This window comes from Mauremys reevesii, linkage group 2 (assembly GCF_016161935.1).
Source record: "Mauremys reevesii isolate NIE-2019 linkage group 2, ASM1616193v1, whole genome shotgun sequence".
NCBI lineage: Eukaryota > Metazoa > Chordata > Testudines > Geoemydidae > Mauremys > Mauremys reevesii.
Genome location: NC_052624.1, coordinates 138734990 through 138759934, shown reverse-complemented (window position 1 = coordinate 138759934; position 24945 = coordinate 138734990). Strand labels below are relative to the sequence as shown.

At 47.3% G+C, this 24945-nt stretch overlaps 1 protein-coding gene across 6 annotated transcripts in view; it reads left to right on the top strand.

The window, feature by feature from the left end:
- The window catches only part of CDH18 (cadherin 18), a 623460-nt gene that overhangs the window by 155270 nt on the left and 443245 nt on the right, over positions 1-24945 (top strand). For 3 of the 6 annotated variants that reach the window (XM_039526199.1, XM_039526198.1, XM_039526197.1), the window contains exon 4: positions 19668-19784. The exons of the other annotated variants lie outside the window; for them this stretch is intronic. The gene's annotated coding sequence lies outside the window, so the exon portion shown is untranslated. The remainder of the gene's footprint in view (positions 1-19667; positions 19785-24945) is intronic. 6 annotated transcript variants of the gene reach the window in all.

Genomic DNA, 24945 nt, shown 5'->3' with positions numbered 1-24945 from the left:
TATATTAAGACGTACACTGCAGTCCCGAAGTGCAGCTCCTTGTGCTGTGTCTTAGAAATCTAGCAGACACTAGAAGCCTACCAGTAAGTCTGAACTCTGCGCTCAGGACCAGGGGACTTAAAAGCCTGTTCACTGGCTCTTCCAATTATCTGAAGTTTTCTAGTGTCCCTCTAGACCTTTGGATAATTGGGGTTGTGCTTTATTGTTTTCTTTCATTTTGATCCAGCTCTTTTTAGATGAGCCTCAGTGCTTTGATTGCCTTTGTGTTTTCTTTTTGAGGTCTGCATCACTGAAATATTTACCCAGAACTTAGGCAGAGTTTACAGATTCTGTAGTTATAAATAATAATGAGGATTAGTAAATAAACATCTTTCAGATCATTTGAGTATGTGCACAACAATTTTTCTACTTGGTTTTATTTTTCAAATATTTTTTACTTTAGTTGCCATTTGCTGCTGACAACTTAAGAAGAGTACATCTGCTAAGTGGTTGCAATTAGAAAAAAAAGTCTTCATAAACAAAAGAGGGAAGAGCAAATTACAACATGTTTTCAAATTCCTAAAAAAATACCCCACAATGTTTTTATGAGCATCACAGTTAGTGACAAATTATCAGAAATGAAAATCCGCTTTTCCATTGATTAACTGCTCTCTTTGACAAAAAACACTTTCTAGATCATCCCAGAACAATCTAATTAAAATTAAAAGAACACATCCAAGAACTATTGTATTAGCTGTTGTGTGTTTGGTGCTGCTACAGTAGCGAAATCTCCCCCCGCCCCCCGTCCCTTTTTATTAGCAGATAGTTGTCTGAACATGATACACTCAATTTCTTCTCCTAGGCTTCAATTTTACATTCACTTTTTTCTTATTAAATATCCAGAATGGAAACAGGGAAAGATGGAAATGATGCATCCACATGTGGGAAAGGGAGAAGCAGTAGATTTAAAGGCTAGGAGACAGATTAGGCTATTAAGTCACAGGTTTGCATTTGAGACAGAGCACAGGCCAGCAGAAGAACACACTGTTTTCCCAAGGTACTTATATGGTCCCTTTTACTGTAGTATTTGAGCACCTCCCAATTTTTAATGTATTAATCCTCACAACATACCTGTGAGCATCCTAGCATCCCATTTTATAGATGGGGAATGAGACACAGAGAGAGTAAGTGACTTTCCCATGGCAACACAGGAAGGTGAAGTGGGGAATTGAGCCTAACTCTTGAGTCCAAGGTTAGTGTCCTAACCAGTGGACTGTGCCTTCTTACCGTATTAACAAGCATATAGCGTGTATTCTTCTCTGCAGCCAGTTATCACTACAGGACAAAGTTTGGCGGTTAAGGGAAGGTGGGGCCATGGCCTTACTTTTTCCCTTGTCCAGCTCTCCATCATTTAGAGTGGTTTGATCCTCAGGGCAATGCAGGGAGTGCAGTTGTAGCCAGCCTCTGTGCAGAATACAAGGGGCCAAGGCTCTTTGTACCCTCCCCCTTGCCCACCTGCACAAGAACCAGCTCTAGTCTGGCCCTAGGTAATGTATAGTGACTCTCCATAACTGCGCTGAAAGATAGCTAAGGTTGTCCTCTTCACTTGTTCATAAATTCATTAATAATAAATTAAAAGTAAGCCACTAGATTGGTATTAGGGAAAATATTTTTTTAAAATGGCCCCCAGAAGTCATTTGGTGCAGGAGTATTTCACGTGACGGAAAAGATCTGATACAGCACAGTTATGAAAGATGAAAAGATTTCAGTTCATAAAACCAGTTGAGTGCACAGAAAGAAATCTTACAAGCCACTGAACATTAAGTATTAAAAAAGATCCACCATTCTCCCAGCTGATGACATGTCATAGCAAATCTCCCAAAACAGAACAAACCCTATTCAACGAAATGAAATCACTAAAACCCATTTCAAAGCTTACAGTATAATCCTGATTTGTTCCTACAAGAAACAACAAATCATCACAAAATCCTGAGTTTAGAATGAAGAGAAAAACCTGAGACAATGGGAAGGAAAATATTCCAAATAAATAAGACACAAAGTGGGTCTTAAGAAGTATCAGGGGGAAAAAAGAACATGGAAAATTATAAGAACAGGGGTTTTTGTACATTGCTCAAAAAGCTAGGATGTGATTACAGTTTTGGTGGTTCAGCTTTACAAAGGTATTTTTGATCCCACTGTGCTTGTATTTAGGAACATTGGGGCCAATTCTTCCCTTGAAACATGGATTCAGCTTCTACTGGCATTAATGTGATTTGTGTGTACATTTGAAGACAGAAATGGGCTCATAGGAACTGAACAAAAAGAAGACCTTTCATTTAAATAGGAAGGAGATGGTTATTAGTACTGCTTTAAGCAAATCTCAACCTATCCTTAACTGTGGTGTTGCTACCTGTCTAGTTCCCTTTAATGTTATTATGGAAAAGTGAGTCTCAAAAACTATTTACACTTAAGAGTGTGTTTCATATTTTAATGATTGGATTTAGTTTCCAGATTTGGCACAATGATTGTTTAGAAGGCAGTTATTATTATTATTATTTTATTAATTATTTGTATTAAAGTAATGCCCTAGGAGCTTCAATCAAGATTTCACTGTGCTAGGTTCTATACAAACAAGTAATAAAGTAATAAGATACGAGTTCCTGCCTCAGGGAGCTCACAACTGAATTTTCCATGAATATTTTATGTGCAACATATTTGCTAACTTTTGCAAAAGAACTATTTAAATATGATCCATTTTACAAATTTATCCCTGACAGTCTACTTTTTTTTCCCTTGGTTCTTCTAGTTCAGTGGTGGGCAACCTGCGGCCTGAGGGCCACAAGCGGCCCATCAGGGCAAGCCGCTGGTGGGCCACCAGACCCTTTGTTTACATTTGCACGGCCGCCCGCAGCTCCCAGTGGCCGTGGTTCACCATTCCCAGCCAACGGGAGCTGCGGGAAGTGGCTTCCGCTGCAAACTCTGCTCACGCTTCCGCCGCAAACTCTGCTCTCACTGCTTTTTCCATGTTGTTGGTCCTGGGCTCCCGTCGAAGCTACAGAAAGCAAGAATTCCCTGCTGTTTTTTAGCCATTGTGAACAGAGCCGCACAGACAATCTGGAGAAAGCGGCAGAAGCTGTCCTGGGCTCCCATGGAAGCTACAGAAGACAACCATTTACCACCTTTTATCTGCCATCTTGAACCGAACAGCTCATTTTGCACCCTTTTTCAAGGATAACCCATGCAGGTGCCATTGTACAGCAAACATGGAGCCTACTCAGATCTCTGCTGCAGTTTTGACCATTGTAAATACCTCATGCATTATCCAGCAGTATGTTCAGTACCTGCAAAACCGGGCGAGGAAGCGACGACAGTGCGATTACTATACTGATGAGGACATGGACACAGACATTCCTAGATGCAAGGCATGTGGCGTTTGGGAGATCGTGGTGGCATTGGGCCAGGTTCATGCCGTGGAACGCCAATTCTGGGCCCGGGAAATAAGCACAGACTGGTGGGATCGCACAGTGTTGCAGGTCTGGGATGATTCCCAGTGGCTGTGAAACTTTTGTATGCGTAGGGCCACTTTCATGGAACTTTGTGACTTGCTGTCCCCTGCCCTGAAGCACAAAGACCAGGGACGCCCAGAGGCGGGGGCAGGAGGGGCAATTTGCCCCAGGCCCCGGTCCCCACAAGGGCCCCCACGAGAGTTTTTCGGGGCCCCTGGAGCGGGGTCCTTCACTTGCTCTGGGGGGCCTGGAAAACTCTTGCGGGGCCCGGGCCCCCAGAGCTTCTGCTCCCGGTCTTCACCGGCGGGGGTCCTTCCGCTCCGGGGCGGAAGGACCTCCCGCCGGCGAATTACCGCGGAAGTGGGACCCGCCACCGAAATGCAGCCGGGTCTTCGGTGGTAATTCGGCGGCGGGGGGCCCTTCCGTTCCGGGACCCACCGCCAAAGTGCCCCGAAGACCCGCGGCGGGGGCCCCCCACTGCTGAATTACCGCCGAAGACCCGGCTGCACTTTGGCGGCAGGTCCCGCTTTGGCGGCAGGGGGCCCCTGTCACGGGTCTTCGGGGCACTTCGGCGGCGGGTCCTGGAACGGAAGGGGCCCCCCACCACCGAATTACCGCCGAAGTGGGGGCCCCCCGCCGCTGAAGACCCCAGGCCCCCGGAATCCTCTGGGCGGCCCTGGCAAAGACACCAGAATGAGAGCAGCCCTCACTGTTGAGAAGCGAATGGCCATAGCACTGTGGAAGCTTGCAATGCCCGACAGCTACCGGTCAGTTGGGAATCAGTTTGGAGTGAGCAAATCTACTGTAGGGGCTGCTGTGCTGCAAGTAGCTAACGCAGTCATTGACCAGCTGCTATCAAGGGTAGTGACTTTGGGAAATGTTCAGACCATTGTGGATGGCTTTAATGCGCTGGGGTTCCCTAACTGCCATGGGGCGATAGATTGAACGCATATCCCTATCTTGGCCCCGGCACACTGTGGTAGCCAGTACATAAACCGCAAGGGGTACTTTTCCATGGTGCTGCAAGCACTGGTGGATCATAAGGGAAGTTTCACCGACATCAACTTGGGATGGCCGGGAAAGGTACATGACGCTCGCATCTTCAGGAACTCTGGTCTGTTTGAACAGCTGCAGGAAGGGACTTACTTCCCAGACCAGATAATTACTGTTGGGGATGTTGAAATGCCCATAGTTATCCTCTGGGACCCAGCCTACCCCCTTAATGCCATGGATCATGAAGCCATACACAGGCACCCTGGACAGTAGTAAGGAGCAGTTCAACTATAGGCTGAGCAAGTGCAGAATGGTGGTAGAATGTGCTTTTGGATGTTTGAAAGTGCACTGGCGCAGTTTATTGACTCGGTTAGATCTCAGCACAACCAATATTCCAATTGTAATTGCTGCTTGTAGTGTGCTCCACAATCTCTGTGAGAGTAATGGGGAGACATTTATGGCAGGGTGGGAGGTTGAGGCAACTCACCTGCCGGCCAATTTTGCACAACCAGACAACAGGGTGATTAGAAGAGCACAGCAGGGTGCGCTGTGCATCAGAGAAGCTTTGAAAGCCAGTTTGATGACTGGCCAGGGTACGGTGTGACATTTGTGTTTGTTTCTCTTGAAGTTACCTGCCCCCTATATATATATATGAAAGGAAATATAGTCAAAATTGTTTACAAACTGTTCTTTATTATTTGTTGTACAACACATTGAGCGAAATCCAAAGGTAGACCGGGGGGTGGTGGGGACAGGGGGCATTGGGTTAGGGGGTGGAGGAGGAGGGAAGGACAAGTCCGGAAACCAAATCAAAAGTTCATATATGCCAGCTTTCTGCTGCTTGGGCGATCCTCTGGGGTTGAGTGTGTGGGTCCCCATAGCCTCCCCCCTCGTGCTCTTGGGCATCTGGGTGAGGAGGCTATGGAACTTGGGGAGGAGGGAGGGCAGTTATACAGGGGCTGCAGCGGCAGTCTGTGGTCTTTCTGCCTTTCCCGCATTAAAGCCACCATACAGCAGAGCATGTCAGTTTGCTCCCCCATGAGCATGACCATAACGTCCTGCCTGCTCTCATTGCGCACCTCCCTCCTCTCTTCGTGTTCCTGTAATGCTTTAAGGGACTCCGCAATTGTTTGCCTCCACACATTCAGCTGGCCCCTATCAGTGCGGGAGGACTGCATGAGCTCGGCAAACATGTCCTCTCGAGTTCATTTTTTCCGCCTTCTAATCTGGACCAGCCTCTGGGACAGAGTAGATAGGGGCTGAGTTGAAACATTTGCACCTGCGGGAGGAGAAAAAGGGAGGGTAGTATTTTAAAAAATACATTTCAGAGAACAAAGGGGACACTTTGGTGTGAATAAGCCATCACACACGGCCGGGCAACAGAATTCATCTTGCAGGCAGCCTAGGGGCACACGGGTTTCTGCTTCTTCTACATTCATTTCAATGCTTTCAAACTGCTGGGATCCCTTTCCCACAGCAAGCAATGCCTGGTGGGTTTGCCGTATAAAAGGAGGGACTGCGGGCTCTCTGGGATGATCACTGCACACAACAACCACCCCCTCTCCCCTCCACTGCGTGGCTCCAATCAGACTCAGAGCAGGGATGAGCCATTTACTCTAAACGCGAACAGCCCAGCGCAGCGGGGTTCCCCCCCGCATGGCTCAGGTCAGACTCAGAGCAGGGATGAGCCATTTACTCTAAGCGCAAACAAACCAGCGTGGCTGGGTTCCTCCCCTCCCCCCGCCACCCACCGTGTGGCTCTGATAAGGCTCTCACTCACCAGAAGTACCTTCTCCAGGGTCATGGAACAGGAGCCCGCTTTGGGAATGAGGGGAGACTATTGGATCCAGCGTTAAGATTAGTTCCTGGCTACAGTGGGAAATGGATTTCCCCACTTGCTGCCTGTGCACTGACCTCCTCCTCTTCCTCCTTCGTCCTCTAATGTCTCTTCTTCCTCACTTCATGCAACTCCCCCCTTGCAGGTGTCCATGGACAGTGGTGGGGTCAGGGCCAGCTCCAGGCACCAGCATTCCAAGCTAGTGCTTGGGGCAACATTCTGCAAGGGGCGGCAGTCCCTGTTGTTTTGCCCCTAAGCAGCGCGCCGAATTGCCGCTGCGGACAGCTGGGGCAGTCCGTGTGCTGTTAGGGCAGCAGGCGCGTTTCCGTGGCAGCAATTCAGCGGCAGCTTCTATGTTTAGCTGTCCACGGCGGCTTCAGCTAAACATAGAAGCTGCCGCCAAATTGCCGCAGCCGCAGAAACACGTCTGCCGCCCTAAGGGCACACGGACTGCCCCCCCCCGCGCCGGCAATTTGGCACACTGCTTGGGGCTGCAAAAACTGTAGAGCCGGCCCTGGGTGGGGTAGTGGTGGCATCACCCCCCATAATTGCATGGCGCTCACGGTAGAAACAGAATGTATGGGGCTGTGACCCAGAGTGCCCGTTTACCTCCCTGGCTTTTTGGTATGCTTGCCTGAGCTCCTTGATTTTTGTATGACACTGTTCTGTGTCCCTAGAGTAGCCTCTTTCCGTCATGGCCCTGGAAACTTTAGTGTAGGTATTTGCGTTCCTTTTTTTGGAATGTAGTTCTGCCATAACAGACTCATCTCCCCAGCATGCGATCAGATCTAGTACCTCCTGTTCGGACCATACTGGAGCTCATCTGCGAATCCGGGACTGCATGATCTCCTGTGATGGTGGACTGTGCTGATGGTCACCTGTGCTACTGGTGACCAAACAGGAAATGAAATTCAAAAGTTCCCAGGGCTTTTCCTACCCACCTGGCTAGTGAATTGGAGTTGAGAGTGTTGACCAGAGCAGTCACAAGGGAGCATCCTGGGATAGCTCCCAGAGGCCAATAACGTTGAATTGCATCCACAATACCTTTAACCCGGGATTGCGATCTCGATTTAAGCGCTACTCCACCTGCCAAGGTGGAGTACTGAAATTGAATTAAAGAGCCCTTTAAATTGGAAAAAAAAAAAAGTTTGGTCATGCAGACAATTTTTTTTTTTTAAAAATAACTCAGCTAATTCCAAAATAACAGGCTAATGTAGACCAGGCCTTAGACTCTAAACCCTTCCTGACTCCTGCCACCCTGCCTTGGCTCCTATTAGTACGATATGGCAATGGAAGAGCCAATGTTAAACCTTTATTCCAGACATACAAACAAACATATTGAGATTTCTACATAGAAATTATCACCATTAATAGAAAAGCACCCAATCACAAAAGTTTTCTTAACTATATCACTCTCACAATTTACAATCCTGCAATAAGCCTTCCTTACATGTACCAGTATCGAACCATATACAGAACTGTATACAATCCAATTTGCGAAAAGCCATATCCACCTTATAAAAACAACAAGGAGTCTGGTGGCACCTTAAAGACTAACAGATTTATTTGGGTATAAACTTTAATGAGTAAAAAAACCTCACTTCTTCAGATGCATGGAGTGAAAGTTACAGATGCAGCCATTATATAATGACACATGAAGAGAAGGGAGTTACTTCACAAGTGGAGAACCAGTGATGACAGGGCCAATTCAATCAGGGTGGATGTAGTCCACTCCCAATAATATATGAGGAGGTGTCAATTCCAGGAAAGGCAAAACTGTTTCTGTAATGAGCCAGCCACTCCCAGTCCCCATTCAAGCCCAAATTAATGGTGTTAAATTTGCAAATGAATTTTAGTTCTGCTGTTTCTCTTTAAAGTCTGTTTCTGAAGTTTTTTTGTTCAAGAATAGTGACTTTAAAATCTGTTATAGAATATCCAGGGAGATTGAAGTGTTCACCTACAGGCTTTTGTATGTTACCATTCCTGATGACCGATTTGTGTCCATTTATTCTTTTACATAGGGACTGTGTAGTTTGGCCAATGTACATGGCAGAGGGGCATGGCTGGCACATGATGGCATATATCACATTAGTAGAAATGCAGGTAAATGAGCCCTTGATGGTGTGGTTGATGTCGTTGGGTCCTTTGATTGTGTCACCAGACTAGATATGGGGACAGAGTACACAACGAGGTTTGCTATAGGGATTGGTTCTTGGGTTGGTGTTTCTGTGGTGTGGTGTGTAGTTGCTGGTGAGTATTTGCTTCAGGTTGGGGGGCTGTCTGTAAGCGAGGACTGGCCTGCCTCCCAAGGTTTGTGAGACTGAGGGATCATTTTCCAGGATAGGTTGTAGATCATTGATAATGCTCTGGAGAGGTTTTAGCTGGGGGCTGTACATGATGGCCAGTGGTGTTCTGTTATTTTCCCTGTTGGGCCTGTCCTGTAGTAGGTGATTTCTGGGTACCTGTCTCGCTCTGTCAATCTGTTTCCTCACCTCCACAGATGGGTATTGTAGTTTTAAGAATGCTTGATAAAGGTCTTGTAGGTGTTTGTCTCTGTCTGAGGGATTGGAGCAAATTCGGTTGTATCTTAGGGCTTGGCTGTAGACAATGGATCGTGTGATGTGTCCTGGATGGAAGCTGGAGGGGCATGCAGAGATGTGCCAGCAGGCCTAAGGCAGCTCTCTGCCTGCGTTACTTCCCTCCCTCTGCGCCGCCTGGCTGTGTGTCTCCCCGCAGATTGCCCCCGCCTCGACCGCCGACTCTGCAGCTCCCATTGGCCAGGAACTGCAGCCAATGGGAGCTGCAAGGGCAGCGCCTGTGGGCAGCAGCATGCAGAGACCCCCTGGCCCCCCATGCCTAGGAGCTGCTGCCAGAGGGGTGTGTCGGTCGCTTTGGGAGCTGTGCCACCCAAGGTAAGCGCTTCCCCCGACCCCTCCCACACCCCAACCCCCTGCCCAGCCTAGAGCCCACACCCCACACCCAAACTCCCTCCTAGAGCCCCACCCCTGCACCCCCTCGTGCACCCCTACCCCAATCAATGCCTCACTTTATTGGCATTTACTTCCTATTACTTATAATATAGGAGGAGGAGGAAGGAAAAAAGAAAGAAAAACAGGCACGGGGGGGGGGAAGAGATAAGAGAGAATGTTCTTTTTCTTGGCTGAGTCCTGAGTGGGGGGGCCCAAAAATGAACCTGCACACAGGGGCCCACTAACTCTAAATCTGCCACTGGCTCCATCAGTGACTTCAGTCAACCAAAGGGTAAGTAAGAGAGAGGAGTTACAGCTGCTTATTTCTTCTCTTTCTATAGTTTGTATTGGTGGACTCGTCAGTCTAGCTCAGGGGTGGGCAAACTATGGCCCGTGGGCCAGATCCGGCCCCTCAGGGCTTTGGATCTGGCCCATGGGATTGACCCCCGTGCCCCCACAGGCCCCATGCCGCTCTCAGCAGCGACCAGCACCACTTCCCTGTGGCCCCTAACCCCTTGCTTCCATGCACCATCCCCCACAGCTCCCATTGGCCAAGAATGGGGAACTACAGGAGCTTCGGGGGAGGTATCTGGAGGCGCGGCAAGGGCAGCGCACACGCAGCTTTTTGCCCCCCCTTCTCCAGGGGTTGCAGCGCTTCCTGGAGTGGTGCGGGGCCGGGGACAGGGCAGGCGTGCAGGGAGCCTGCCCTGGTGCCGGTGCGCACCACAGCCACCCCGGAGCCCAAACCACTCCTGTACCCTGCCCCTCCACTCCCTGCCCTAAGCCCCCTGCCTGCACTGTGCACTCCTCCTGCACCCCAACTCCCTGCTCTGAGCCCCCAGCCACACCCCTCTACACCCCAACCCCCTTCCCTGAGCCCCCTCGTATATCCCACACCTCTCCTGCACTCCAACGTCCTGCCCTGAGTCCCCTCATACACCCCGTACCCTTCCTGCACCCAACTCCCTGTCCTGAGCTCCCTCCTGCACCCTAATCCCCTGCCCTGAGCCCCCTCTTTCAGTCTGTACCCCTCCTATACCCCTGTCCTGAGCCGCCTCCTGCACTCCCCACCCCTTCTGCACCCCAACCCCTTCCCTGAGCCCCCTCTTACACCCCACACCCCTCCTCTGCCCCAATCCCTTGCCATGTGACCCTTCCTGCACACCACACCCCCTCACACACCCTGCCCCCCATCCTGCACACCACATCCCCTGCCCCGGCCCTCCATACGATTTCCCCACTCAGATGTGGCCCTTGGCCCAAAAAGTTTGCCCACCCCTAGTCTAGCTATTTTAATTCTAACGGCCGAATTTTGACTTTTGCGGTGCTTCTCCAGGGGCAGACTAGGACCCACACTGTGACTCAGACAGTCACAGTCCATTCTTGATTCCCTCATTGCTCCATGGAGGAAGTAATCTGTGCCAGCCATATACTTAAAGCAGATCACTTTTTCCTCCTTGCTGGTTTAGCTGCACAGTTTGATGGGGGGGGGGATGAGGGGTGGCACTATCTATATGCACACCCTGGTAGGCCTCAGTTTGGAACAGTAGAAGCAGAGGTGTGGTCAGTTTATCTCTGCCAATTCAAGTTTGTACCTCACGGTAGTAGCAGATAGTTAGGGCTCTTGCAGCCCTGAAGAGATTGATCGCCGCCTCTTCATAAGGACTGAAGATTTCCTGGGAAAATAAGAAAGAACAAACTCCTCTCTCTTACTCTGTTGTGCAGGTGCATAGGGCAACTCACAATTGAGCCCTAAATTAACAAATATTCTTGTCTAGGGATTTATATTTCACATCTGTTTTGGCTTTGCTTTAAAACCACATGACATTTATTATTTCTATGCTTTGATGCTAAACAAGGTGAAATTTGACAGCTTTGACTGTTTTACTTTGAGATTGTGTATGTATGCAGTCTTTTTTAACCTTCACTCATATATAATTATGTCTCTAAATAGTGTACCATTCTTGTTCTATCATATTATAGTAGCAATATAATTGTGTTTAATATTTAAAATTAATAAGATATTTGAACATACACTCAAAAATCTGAAAGAAATTACACTTCCATAGTCTGGATTCCATTTTAGGTTAAAGAATTACCTACCGATTTTATTAGTGTCTACAGTTATAACAAGTTATTAGGAGTCAATAGGACTCCTGAGTTCTGTTCCTGACTCTGTCATGGCTTAATTTGACATGGCTAAGTATGCTTCAATTAGAGCACTTAACAATAATATCTATATAGGTTTTTTTCCAACAATAGTGCTTCATAAAGTAGGTCAGTATTATTCTCCCCATTTTACAGGTGGGAAGCAGAACCACAGGGAGGTGAAGTGACTTGCCCAGGGTCACGCAGGCCAGGGGCACATTTGGTAACTGAACCCAAGTCTCAGTCCAGTGCTCTATCCAGTAGGCCACACTGCTCTTTTTCACACATTAGTATATACATTCTGAGCTATGTTTATAGCTGATTGTTGTTGTAGGCAGAAGGGTGCATGCTGAAGAGATGAGGAAAGAGAGAGAGAAAGAAGTGGTGTTATATCAAGGGAGATCAGTGGGTAAGTGCTGCTGGTGATGGAAAGTGAGTCAGAGGATAAGGAAGAGGGAGATGAAACAGACTGAATAGGACTGAGGGTAGAGGAAGAGGTGTATCGTAAGTAGATGTGAGCGAGACCAGGCAGGGGAAGGGTGATCCCTTGCTTTTGTGGGAGTTGCCTTAGGGGAGAGGGGTGGTTGATAACTGATGCCTATGAAATAAGCAGATCATTAGTAATAACATCCAGTTCTCTAATAAAGTAGAAGATTATAATGATACACAGAGGCTATACTTCATGGACCAAGGGACCATGGATCCTATTAGGCCACATTTCGAACAGTAGAAGCAGAGGTGTATTCATTCTCTCTCTCTGCTACTTCAAAATTGTTCCTCTATACTGACATATTGTTGAGAACACATAGATATAGTCTAATATTAAATGAATGAGGCCCTAATTCAACAAAGTACTTAAGTACACGCTTAAATCCCATTTACTTCAATGGGATTTAAGCACATGCTTAAAGTTAAGCATGCATGCCAAATGTATTGCTGAAATGGAATGGATTCCATTGTGCTTAAGTACGCTATTGAATTGTAGCCTCAGTCAGAGTTTCCAGTCTTCAGTTGGGGGGTTAGATAAGCCACAACCTGATAGAAATTTCTGTTGGGTTTATCGTTATTCTGCTGACATCTAAGTTATTTACTTATACTGTAAACTCTTTGGTACAGGAATCTCTTTGTTGTGTGTGTGTGTGTATAAAGGGCCTAGCACGGTGGTGGGCAACCTGCGGCCTGAGGGCCGCAAACAGTCTGTCAGGGTAATCAGCTGGCAGGCGCCAGATAGTTTGTTTACATTTGCATGGCCACCCGCAGCTCCTGGTGGCCGCAGTTCACTGTTCCCAGCCAATGGGAGCTGCGGGAAGTGGCGCGGGCCACAGGGACATGCTGGCCGCTGCTTCCCGCAGCTCCCATTGTCTGGGAACAGCGAACCGTGCCAACTGGGAGCTGCAGGCGGCCGTGCAAACGTAAACAAAATGTTTGGTGGCCCGCCAGCGGATTACCCTAATGGGCTGCGTGCAGCCCATGGGTCACAGGTTGTCCATCACTGACCTAGCACAATGGGACCCCAGCACTGAAAGGGACATTTAGGTATTACCAAAGTACAAATAATAAATAATAGTAAAAAACTGTATTTGCTCCATTTTGTCTTATTACTTTTAATTATAGCCCAACAATCCTAAACATATCCACCCTATCCTTAATGTTTACATTTCTCAAATATTTGTATTGACATTTAACATTTAGGAAGTTACTTAGTACCCATTACACCTCTGGTGTTTAGGACAGCGACAAAGCTCCTCCAGTTTTGTCTGTTTCTAGAAAGTCTTTCAATGGTTCCCCAGCTGTGCCCCAAGTTTTTCAACTCAGTTTCCACAGCTCTTCGCAATGTTGTTTTCAGGCGACCTCGTTTTCGCTTGCCTTCAGGTGTCCATCTTATTGATATTCTGGTGATAGAATCAGTTTCCATCCAAAGCAAATGGGCAATCCATCTCCAATGCCTCCTAGTAATTCTAGTACTCATATCTTCTTGGCTGCACTGTGTGAATAGGTCTTGGTTTGAGCTCGTTTGGGCCAAAGGTATTGGAGAATTTTTCTGAGGCAGGTTGTAATGAATGAAGACAGTTTGAACATGTCATACTTTCTCATTCCCCAGCATTCTGCACTATAAAGTAGTGTTGGAAGTATGCAGCTCTGATAAATCCTGTGTTTGGTTTTTGTGTTGTATTTTGAGGATTTCCAGACTATTTAAGCTCCTGACGGTGTTCCTGGTTCTGTTGATTCTGTTCTGGATGTCCTGGCTTGTTCCACCCTCCTGGCTGATGGTGCTGCCCAAGTATGTGAATGTTTCTACATTGGTGAGAACATAATCCTCTCTCCATATTGATGATGGTGAGGCAATATTAAGGGTTATGATATCTGTCTTATTAAAGTTGATTTTCAGTCCAATTTGCTGGCTGAATGTGTTGAGTCGGATTGTTTAATAATTAAAAGCTTCTTTTCCAACTTTACATGCAGTGTTGATCACAGTGAGCTTAGTTTTAAAGTCAAAACAGGAGTATGTCAGCGGTGTGTCATGTCTGCAATCCTCTTCGACATTGCCATTGACTGGGTAATGCAGCCTACAACAGAAGACATGCCAAGAGGCATCAGATGGACATCCTTCTCATCCCTTGAAGACCTGAACTTCGCAGATGATCTCACTCTCCTATCATATACCCAACACCATATACAAGACAACACAACCCGAGTCAACATTTAACATAATGCCCATATATTTCTCTGCTTAGCCATGTGTAGTTCTTACCTTATGAATCTCTCCTTCCTTCTCTTTAATCAACACCCAGGGCAGTGGAGTTTGGGCTTTGTCCCTCCCTGCCTGGGGCAGTGGGACTCAGGCCGCTTCAGGCTTCAGTCCCCCATCCTGGGGTCATGTAGCAATTTTTGTTGTTAGAAGGGGGTCATGATGCAATGAAGTTTGATAAGCCCTGCTTTATTTCATTGTGTGGGAAGTGCAGGTATATTTATTTATTTTAATAATATGTACACTGTGATCTATATTTATTAGAGAAGACAGGATTGAAGACTTGTATCTTGTATTTGGAACTGAAGGTGGTGAGGTTTGCGATGGTCCTTATTTCTTGTGGGAGTTTGTTCCACAGTATCAGACTGGCCTCCAAGAAAGCTCTGATGCACAAACTTTATCTGTATAATAGAAATTCCATTGTGCTTGTTGAGTTGAGTTGTTGGCCACATTCTTTATCTCACTGCTTTAGGCAACTTTTAAAATATCCTGTGCCCAGGCTATTGAATGCCTTTGAATTTACGTTAATATTTTATGGGAAGACAATGCAGAGATCAGAGGACAAGTCTGATGCTCTTGCAATAGCCTGTGTTGCTGAGGAGACATGCAACAGCATTCTGTGCTAGACGGTATTTCATAAGGGCTGATGGCTTCATGCATTGCTGTAGTCCAGCCAGAAATGTGATTGAGGCATGTATAACCTGGGTCAGAACATTGTATACCCAGATGGGACAGTCTCCTAGCCAACTAGAGAGGGTAAAAAAGTGTTACACAGGGATGTGGCTATGGGAAAGCTTAGTGTCAGTGAAGAGTCCAGGAGCCCTACTCAAGCACAGATTGAATAGAGCACTTGTAGGCATGAGCAATATTTGGAGCTAGGTTTCTCCTGCTGCGGCTGGGATTTAAGAGGCTCTGGAAATCCCAGCCACGGCTGAGATTTAAGCCCAGAGCCCTGTGATTCCGCAGGCATCCCAGAGCCCTCTGATTCGCTGGGATTTAACGCAGCAGACAGCCCAGAGCCGCGGCTGGGATTTAAAAGGCTCTGGGCTTTGCAGGCAGCCCAGAGCTGTCAGCAGCCCAGAGCCCTTTGAATCCCAGCCTCTGTCCGCTGATTGCCTCCCAGAACTCTGCCCCAACTGCCCCCAGAACCTCCACCCCTATCTAAGCCCCACTGGTCCTTGTTCCCTCCCGAGACCCCTGCCCCTAACTGCCCCTTGGGACCTCAGCCCCTATCTAAGCCTCCCTTCTCCTTGTCCCCAACTGCCCCTCCTGAGACCCCACCCAACTTCCCCAGGACCACACCCCTACCTGTCCCCTGATAAACCTCTTAGACTCCCATGCCTATCCAATTGCTGCCTGTCCCCTGACTGCCGAACCTCTGCCCCATCCAACTCCCCTGCTCCTTGTCCCTTGACTGCCCGAACTCCCTACCTCTTCTCCAACCCCAAACCGCTTACTGTGCCACTCAGACCAGCGTATCTGGCTCCATGCAGCTCCAGACAGTTGCTGCCATGCTCCCCCATGGAGCCCACAGCCCTCTCCCACCCCCAGCACCTGCCTTCCAGATTTGAACACCTCAAAATTCAGGAGTGCTCAAGCTCGGTTTGGGCAGCTTTTACTTCATTTCTCCCAAATCAGTTTCTGCAAGGTGCCAACTGAAGATGTTGGAGAACAGAGAGATCAGGTGGCCTCCTGCCTGGAAAACAGACAAAGGCCGGAGGAGGAAGTGTCAGTGGTGTGGAAGGGGATGCTGTGATGCTTTGGAACATCTCCATACAAAGCCAGTCAGGACTCTGGGGCCTCTCTCTCGGAGCATACTGTCTCCAGGGCAAGAAGCTTACACTTTCCTGGGTCTGACCTCGGAGCATTCAGCATGCCCTTCCACATCATGCACTTTCCACAGCGAGTCTGCCCAGGCTGGTCCTGGGGCAACCAGAGATCGCTGCACCCCAACTTCGCAGTCAGATGTGACTCTCAGCCAGACAGTAAAACAGAAAGTTTATTAGATGACGGGAACACAGTTTAAACAAAGCTTGTTGGTACAGAAAACAGAACCCCTCTGTCAGGTCCATCTTGGGGGGTGGGGAGCCCAGAACCAAGTTCTGGGTCTCTCCCAATTTCCCCAGCCAGCTCCAAACTGACACTCCCTCCTCTGGCCTCTGTGTCTCTTCTGGACAAGGAGGCCACCTGATCTCTTTGTCCCCAACACCTTCAGTTGGCATCTTGCAGGGGAAACTGAGGCACCCACACAGTATTCAGAGAAAATATTAAGAACATTCCCACTTCATCACAACAGATGCAACAAAATATAATACTGTATATTGAAGTAGGCAAGTGCTGCTTCTGACTTTCCACTTTTAATTGACCCTTGTAATCTTGTGGCACTTTTAGCTTCATTTCACCACCATTTTTATACAAACCTGCCGCCTATGCTTGTAGGGGTTTGCCTGTAACCAAAGGAGACTGCATCATACTCAAGACAATTTGAATTATTTAAAAAAACAAAACATTGTGAAGCACTGTATGAAATGCTTGGTTAAAGTCTTGTTACATCTCTGATCATGTGCTGCATTCCTTCCATCTACAAACTTTTTAATACTTTGAATGAACAGATGATATTTGGGGAAGTGGCATCACTTGTAAGTGATGGCCGCTTCAGGCAATTGCTCTGAGAGGGAAAGCAATAAAATCTACTCTTAGTGGCCTCTTAGCCTACCTCCTCCTTCTGAAAATGAAACCTAGAAGGCTGCTTCACAGAAAGGCCATGTGGCCGTCCGGTGTCGGGGCTCGGCCCTCTCAGGCGCAGCTGGGACCCAGGGCGCCTCACAACAGACAGCAAGTAGGTCAGGGTCCAGACCCTTCAGCAGGGGTTGAGCAAACAAATAGTCAATAGGAAAAACCTCCTTAGGCCAGCAAGAGGGGGAGTCTGCCCCCCGCAGAAGGGTGGCAGGGGGGACACAGGCCCTCCCATTCCACTGCATTCCAGCCCGGGGCCCTAACAGTGGCAGGCAGTCTGCTGCTGGGTCAGTGGGGATCCAGGCCGCAACACACTGACATTGGTTCGGGGTCCCCTGGAGCCAGACTGGTGTCGGTTACCCCCGGGCCACTTCCAATCTCCCCCTCTCGGGGTACTTGTGTCTCGCTGGCGTCCTCCGGTGGGTCCCAGACCATGGGTTCCTCAGGATACCAGGCAGGGGGAAGCGCAGGCAGCTCCTCTGGATACTGGGCCCGGGGGAGCTCAGGCAGCTCCTCTGGATACCGGGCCCGGGGGAGCTCAGCCACCAGCGTCTGCTCTCTTCGGCGCCTGGCCTCCAAGTGAGCGCCGGGACAGCGCTTTTATACTTCCTGTCCTGCCCTTTGACTGCCGGGAGGCGGGAACTGGTGGCGGTGGCTCCGCCCACTTTGGCGGAGCCTGAAGCTCGGCCCTCTCAGGCACAGCTGGGACCTAGGGCGCCTCACTACAGGCCCACTTTGACATTTGTTCCCACTGACACCCACTAGAGCAGACACAGCAGAGAGCCCTCTTCATCGTCATCACACATCAAGAAAATATGGTGCCCAAACTCTGATCAGAAAGATTAAAATGGACAAGAGCTAACCTGCAATGAAATCAGATTTTAAGGAATTACTATCAGAATTGAAGGCAGTTAGAGCAATGTTTCTCAAATTGGGTCTGCCACTTATGTAGGGAAAGCCCCTGGAGGGCTGGGCCAGTTTGTTTACCTGCCCCATCTGCAGGTCAGGCTGATTGCGGCTCCTTCTGGCCGCGGTTCGCCACTGCAGGCCAATGGGAGCTGCTGGAAGCAGTAGCCAGTACGTCCCTTGGCCCGCGCCGCTTCCAGCGGCTTCCATTGGTCTGGAGCAGCGAACTGCGGCCAGTGGGAGCTGCAATCAGCCGGACCTGCGGACAGGGCAGTAAACAAACTGGCCCGGCCCGCCAGGGGCTTTCCCTACACAAGCGGCGGAACCAGTTTGAGAAACACTGAGTTAGAGCAAATATTAGTACGAAAATACTGGCCATAGTAAAAGAGCCACCAATTTGAGTTTGAGTTGAGAATGGAGTAGTAGAAAATGCAAACAGGTGCTGATCTTCAGAGATGAATGAAAGTAATGAAAAATGCAGTACATTAAAATGATATTGAAACAAGCAAAGGGGGAACTATATATATATAGTGTACATGAGAACTTAGAGACTAGCTTTACTCAGCAACTATTTAAAAATCACAGATCTGCAAAATGTAGATGAAATTCTAATGGCTACAGCACACAGAGAACCTCTACCTTCCTGAAAGTGCTGGTAGCAGACTAACAGACTTTATAATAAGGCTTCACTGTTTCCATGAAAAAACAGAAGCTACTATATGAAAGGCCAGGGAATTGAGTGTGATTCATTTGTATTTTACTCGCTTGAAAAATTATCAAGGGATCTCTCCATTGACCTTAAGAATGAAACTGGAGCCGATGGAAACAGCATAGATCCGGAGAGGAGCAGAGATCTGCTACTGCTGCATTTTCCCCTGCAGATTGTCTTTTATATCTCACAGACAATCTCACAATATCAGAGACTTGAAATAAGGCAATAATAAGATTCTAAAAATATTGGGTCTGGATGCATGTAATAAAAGAAACCAAGAGGGATAGCCAGAGGAGAGTTCAGGAGAAGGATAGTAACCAGTAGTTTGGACTTTAGGGAGGAGCTGTTTTGCACCGTGTAAAAGTTTTCAGAAAGAGATATGGAGATGCTACTATAAATTCTCGTAATAAAGTAATTTGTGATGGTAAACCTGAATATCTTCCTTACAGCACCATATGGGTCCCCAGATTTTTTGGTCCCTGATTTGGCAATCAGATGTGTGAGAGTGGAGTACAGTGGCATTGACGCATTATTGTTGGAACATGCAGGATACTAGAAAAATTTCCACACAGAGAAACTAGAAATCCATTGTAGGAACACAATATTTGTATTTGTAAATTTTGTGATGAAAATTGAACAGAGTAATATTATGTTTACTCATAGAATATCAGGGTTGGAAGGGACCTCAGGAGGTCATCTAGTCCAACCCCCTGCTCAAAGCAGAACCAATCCCCAGACAGATTTTTGCCCCAAATCGCCCCCTCAAGGATTGAGCTCACAGTCCTGGGTTTAGCAGACCAATCCTCAAACCACTGAGCTATCCCTCCTCCCCATGTTTAGTGTTAACTTAATCTGTTTGGAAGCTGAATTCCAGTCGTCTTTTGAGCAATCCAGATAGATGGACCATATTCTGCTGACATTGAAATGTGTAAACAAGAGCAGAATTTGACATCAAAATCCTGATTCCATTTAACAGAAAATTTTAAAGAACAACCTAAATGACTTAGGTATAACAATGAAGCATACTGCATCCGAAGAAGTGAGCTGCAGCTCACGAAAGCTCATGCTAAAATAAATTTGTTAGTCTTTAAGGTGCCACAAGTACTCCTTTTTTTTTTTTTTGCGGATACAGACTAACACGGCTGCTACTCTGAAACCATACTGATACAGTACATTGTGAGTTGGGAGAAGCTAAGCCCAGGAGCAGAAAACAGTCTGTTGTCCCTAACTCTGAAGCATTTTGCAGCAGGTTAGTGATGTTGTTAACTCTCTAAAGGGGAAGCATGGGCAATGCTAATTATAGCAAGGAGAAACTGGGAGGGAAAAATAACTTCCATTTTAATTGTATGCTTTTAATGTTTTGATTTTAGCCAAACTGTTCTAGTTAAATTGTCTCAGCTAGTCTGATTCACCAACTTTTCTTTAAATGTAGTAATAGGGTATACAAGGGTTACCCGGGGCTCGACCCCCTCCGGGTCGGTGGGGAGCCACACCAGCTCACTATACACAGTTGTCGTTCGGGGGGAATTAGTCTGTCCACGGGGTCTCCCTCAGCAGCCCTTGCAGTAACTAAAACAAACACTATGAGCCCAGGGCCTGGGTCAGGGCGGGCAACAATGAGTCAGGAGCTCAGGTAGGGCTGAGCAACAATAGTACAAACAGTAGGGAGCCCATGCCCTGGGTCAGGGCGGGGCAAATACAGGGCCAGGAGCTCAGGCCCTCAGGCAGGGCTTAGCTATAACCATAGGCCCAAGTCTCCTCAGGCCTGGGAGAGGGGGAGACAGCCACCCGTGAATTGGGTGGCAGGGGAGACGCAGGCCCTCCCACTCCACTGCGTCCCAGCCCGGGGCCCTAGCAGCGGCAGGAGACCCACTGCTGAGTCAGTGGGGGTCCTGGCCGCAACACACTGACATGGGCTCTGGCAGTGTTACAGCCAGACTGGGGTCAGTTGCCCCCGGGCTACTTCCAAACTCCCCCTCGGGTCATACCTGGGTCCAGATGTTGTCCTCTGGGGACTCCAGGACCATGGGTTCCTCGGGGCAGTGGGCGAGCGGCAGGCCCAGCAGCTTCTCCAGGTAGCGAGCGCAGGGCAGGCCCGGCAGCTCCTCCGGGTAGCAAGCGCAGGGCAGGTCTGGCCAATCCTGGCGGCCGCCTTGGGCAGTGGGGTTTTCCCAGTCGCGGGCTAGGCTGGAGACATCTGGTCTCTCTAGCGGCTGGGGCCTTACTGAGCTCTGAGGGCGACCCTTTATACTTCCAGGTCACCGCCTGACCCTCTGAGGGGTGGGCTCCGAGCTCCCTACCTCCACCCACTCCAGCTTCCAGACGGGCTCTTCCCCCTCCGGGGTGGCGGGGACCCACATTGCCTCACTACATGGGGAAAGAGTCGTTTCTATTTTGCTATTCTCAATTTTGTATTTTCTTGTAAATTGTTTTTTTTTTTAATCTATACACTTAACTGAGTGATTGGTTAATCAGTTAGCTGACTGGCTAGCAGTGATTTCAGCAGAGGAAGAGTCTGCATGGATTCCAACTGAAGTTTCCTACAAGCCAGTGGAGGGAAGATGTTGTTTTAGACTCAGCAGACTGTATAGATTTGGTGATCAAAGACTGAGACTTAGGTGAACAACACCTAAGCTTTTGGGAACTTTCAGTTTCTTCTCACTGTATTTCTGTGGGAACTGAACTGTTCAGATTTTAATTTGTTTTCTTTATTTATGTTTATGTATAACTGTGAAGGTAATGGCTGTGGATTATAAAATAGCCATGTCATGCTGTAAAAATTAGATTGTTTCTTAATCATAAGATTTTATACAGTTATTTAATTAAATTCATTTCTTTAGTTACCTTTGGGACTTGAATGTTGGGAGGCTGACCCTGTGCAATCCTTGCTGAAAATCCTTAGAGACTGAACTCTGGGTCTCCAGCTACTTTCTATGGTAGTTTTTTGTTTGTTTGTTTGTTTGTTTGTTTTTGTTAAGGCATTGGAGATGGGAAATGAAGTGAACTGTAGCCCACCCAAAGGTTACATTATGACATGTGGGTCACTAGTAGAGCTGCACCAAATTTTTTGGCCAAAACTTTTTTTCACTAAAAGAATGCACATTTGAGTTGACCAAACTATTTAGTGACTTCACGTCAATTTTGTCTAATTGTTCTGGTAAGAAAAAAAAACAGAAATGTTGAAACACTAATTTTGATATATCCAAAATTAAGTATTTCATGGTGGAGGTCTAAAGTCACAAGGGTACTTAGGCACCAATCACAAAACAGAGATGATTCCAATCCCTTCTCCTATGAGTATTTAAACCAGGGTTTCTCTAACTGGGGTCACTGCTTGTTTAGGGAAAGCCCCTGGCAGGCTGGGCCAGTTTGTTTACCTGCCCTATCCACAGGTCTGGCCGATCACGGCTCCCACTGGCCACGGATCACTGCTTCGGGCCAATGGGAGCTTCTGGAAGCAGCGGCCAGTAAGTCCCTTGGCCCACGCCGCTTCCAGCAGCTCCCATTGGCCTGGAGCAGCAAACCACGGTCAGTGGGAGCCACGATCGGCCAGACCTGCAGATGGGGCAGGTAAACACACTGGCCCGGCCTGCCAGGGGCTTTCCCTACACAAGCAGTGACCCCAGTTTGAGAAACACTGATTTAAACAAAGAGGAACAGCTTCAACAGGAGAGACTAAGAGACTAGCCAGAATAGCCGATACCCTGGAGGATGCTCACCAATGGGGTGAGGGGGAGACCCGGGTTCAAGTTACTGCTCCAGAGCAGGGTTACAGGCCTGGCTCACCCACATCTCAGGTGCATGCACTAACCACTGGGCTTAAGGGGGATGGCAGCACCATCACTATCTCTGTTATATGAATGGAACCTAACTTCCCTTTGTGAATCTAGCCTCCCCCCCGCAAAAAAAATGGAATTTTGTGTTTTGGACATATGATATATTGATATTTCTGATAATTTTTTTTATTTGACCAAACAATTAGCCAAATTCAAAACAAATTTCTGGTCATTCAAATCTGGTTCAGAGATATCTCAGGTGACATTGCTAACCACTGGGCTATTGGATTAAAGGTAGACGAGAGGGAGCTACTTCTCTTCAGTTTTATGAATGGCACCTAAGTTCCCAGATGAATCTACCATTTGCTGCCAAATGGTCTTCATTTGTATTTTTGTAAAAACAAACAAAATCAAAATGCAACTTTTTTTCAATTTTTTGGAACCACCATCAAACCAAAAAATCAATTATTTGCACAACTCTAGTCACTAATAAAGCTTTAAATAATGAAACAAGGCCCAATCCTGAAAATATTTATTCATGGGGTTAACTTTGCTCTTCTGAGTAGTGCATTGCAATCAATGCTGCTACTCATGGCAAGGTATGTTTACACTTGTGGTGGTATGTAGAGTACAGATGCTGCATGCCCAGCTAGCACAGGTTAAAATAGGAGGGTAGACGGTGAGGTACGGCTTATGCTGGTAGAGACATGCACAATCCTAGGGTAATTATACCCTACATGGTCCTCACCACATCAAAGCAGAGCCTCCACAGTCTATGCTGCCATTTTTACCAATAAAGTATTCCACTGCATCCGCACTGCTGGAGCCTTCCCCCTACCAGATCCAGTAGCTACACACTACAGGGTGGACACAGCGTGGCATGTAGCTACACGTACTCTACACGCTGTTGGAAGTGTGGACAAGGCTGTAATAAAGATAAGCTCATACACAGGTGTTTATGGGATCTGGAGAACACACCTGTACTGTGGTTAAAAATTAAATTGTCTTAAAGCTTCTCTGTAATGAAAATAAGACATTTCTTATTACTAGTAGCTCAATAAAAATTGAAATCAATGGAATGTCTAGACATTCCCTCGGTGGAACCTTTTAACATGTGCATAAAGATATGCATGTGTTAAGAGTTTTTTGGATTGAGGCCTGTTTGACTGTAAAGAACAAACAGAATACATGTGCTTTGTGATGCAGTTGTCTGCTTCACTAGTTGAAAAGTCAGAAAAGTGTTTGAAACACATACATGCAAGGAATAATGAGAACCCTTGGTTCAATGTTGAGTGAAGCCAGGAACTGCATTGAAGATGTGGTCTGGGGCTCCTTGAGAATCAAAAGACAACCACTGAATGTATATAAGTACTGAGGTATTTGTCAGAGGCCTTTCGATCTCTTAAAATAATCAATGGCATGTTTGTTACTTATTTATTGATGTTTTCAGGTGTTAAGAAGTTCTGTACACTTCAATAAGTTAATTAACAAGGCTTTTGTCTCAGTAGACATATTTGAGTCATCAGTTTTATAATACAGAATTTAAAGTGCTCTGGAGCAGTAGACTTCCTTTTTTATTTTTTCCCTTTCGTGTATTTTGGGCTACTATATTCAGGTGTAAATAACTTATAAAAGTGGTATCAGCAGCAAGGCCTGAATATTGTTTTGTCAAGGACACACAGTATAGTATAATACTTTGCTACGCTACAGCAAATGAAAATCTGTAAGTAGGGGTACAATTTCTAATGTAGTGATAAGGAAATTTCAACAACAACTGTACCATTTTTAATATCTGGTAGGTAACTACCCACTCACAGTTCAGAACTTGGACCTAATATAGTATATAAATGATCACCCTTCTCACCCCATTTTCCCAGCTCCTTTTTTTTTTTTACTGAGGATAAAGTAGGAGCAGCTACATTTCCTGAGGTACAACCAAAACCCTGGAGATTTTTCTGTAAAAAGAAGTTATTAAAATAAATTGCAACCCTGTGAGCAAGCTGGTAACCTCTAAATGAATGTGGGTGGGTGGGAGCGGGGGTCAGGATCCCTTTACAGAACTTGGTTGAAGGACATCTCACTAAACCCTAAACTACACCATGACGAATGGCCTTGCAATAATATTATATAGTTTATTGTAACTGTTCAATGAATGTGGTTAATATAAAATACAGTGTATATAATAGTGTATTATTGTATGAAGTGTCATAAATGAAGCAATATTAGGCCTGACATTTTTAACTGACATACTTAGGCTCCAACTAGGGTTGCCAGGAGTCTGGTTTTTGACTGGAACTCCTGGTTGAAAAGGGACTCTGGTGTCTCTGGTCACTACTGCTAACCGTGCCATTAAAAGTCCGGTCGGCGGTGCAGCAAGGCCAAGGCAGGCTTCCTGCCTCCCTCGCTCTGTTCAGCTCCCCCAAAGCGGCCAGCATGTCTGGCCCCTAGGTGCAGGGGTGATCAGGGAATCTCCACATGCTCTCCCTACCCCCAGTACTGGCTCCACAGCTCCCATTGGCCAGGAATCGCATCCAATGGGAACTAGGGGGCAGCACCTGTGGGGGTGGGCAGCACCTGTGGGGGTGGGCAGCACGCACCATGCAGAGCCACCTGGCCTTGCCTCCGCCTAGGGGC